At 48.2% G+C, this 815-nt stretch overlaps 1 protein-coding gene across 1 annotated transcript in view; it reads right to left on the bottom strand.

The window, feature by feature from the left end:
- MUC19 (mucin 19, oligomeric) overlaps positions 1-815 on the bottom strand; it is a 98,045-nt gene that overhangs the window by 16,202 nt on the left and 81,028 nt on the right. The gene's annotated exons all lie outside the window — the stretch shown is intronic.

The following is an 815-nucleotide window of genomic DNA, read 5'->3' as shown; positions in this document are numbered from 1 at the left end:
CTGGAAGTCCAGCACCACCTGAGGGAAACATAAAATGAACTTCTCGTGTCAATGGTCCTTGGACTTCATCACCAATGGGTGACTGAGCGATTCGGTCAGTTCCCACCACAGAAAATGCAGCCCCAACCCAGCCACTTTCTGGCCACAGTACCCTAAGCTTCGATTCTACTATAACATTCCTCCAACATTTTGTCATCGTCCTTCCCATTTCCTGATTGGGGTTGTCGCTCCTTTCTTCCTAACGCTCATGTGTTCTGCATCTCCAACGGGCTCACACTAGGTCCTCCTCTATCCGTCTCCAGGAAGTTGCTTTCAAAGAAACGCCACCTTCCGCCCCGATCACACTGTCCCTTAAGGATGCAAGTCACACTGATGAAATGTCGTGACGTAGGTACTGACACCCTTCCCCTTAAAACACCCAAGACAGCCGTCTAGAGCTTTCCCTAGCGGCACGTTTCCTCTTACCCTAGCCTACTTTTTTTCACTCTAGAGCTTGATCTTAGCGAGGTTCTGTTCTAGATACCATCCGAATCCTAGACGATACGGAGGAAAAGCAAAACGGAACCCATATGACAGCCACTCCATCTATCCTGGACCAAAACCAGTGAAATTCATGTCTTTTGTGGTAGAGTTTGAGCTCCGCGGGTGGGAAAAGGCCAGTCAATTCCTTGTTTACCATGTTTTCTCAAAAGCCCTACTCTCATGTCACTTCCTTCCTCAAAACCCGAAGTTGCAGATAACTCTCAGTGACAGACGTTGTGTTTTGGTCTTGGTTGGTTGGTTGGTTGGTTGGTTGGTTGGTTGGTTGGTTGGTT

This window comes from Ailuropoda melanoleuca, chromosome 16 (assembly GCF_002007445.2).
Source record: "Ailuropoda melanoleuca isolate Jingjing chromosome 16, ASM200744v2, whole genome shotgun sequence".
NCBI classification, from domain to species: domain Eukaryota; kingdom Metazoa; phylum Chordata; class Mammalia; order Carnivora; family Ursidae; genus Ailuropoda; species Ailuropoda melanoleuca.
The sequence above is the reverse complement of the archived record's forward strand: the minus strand, read 5'-3'. Positions and strand labels throughout refer to the sequence as shown.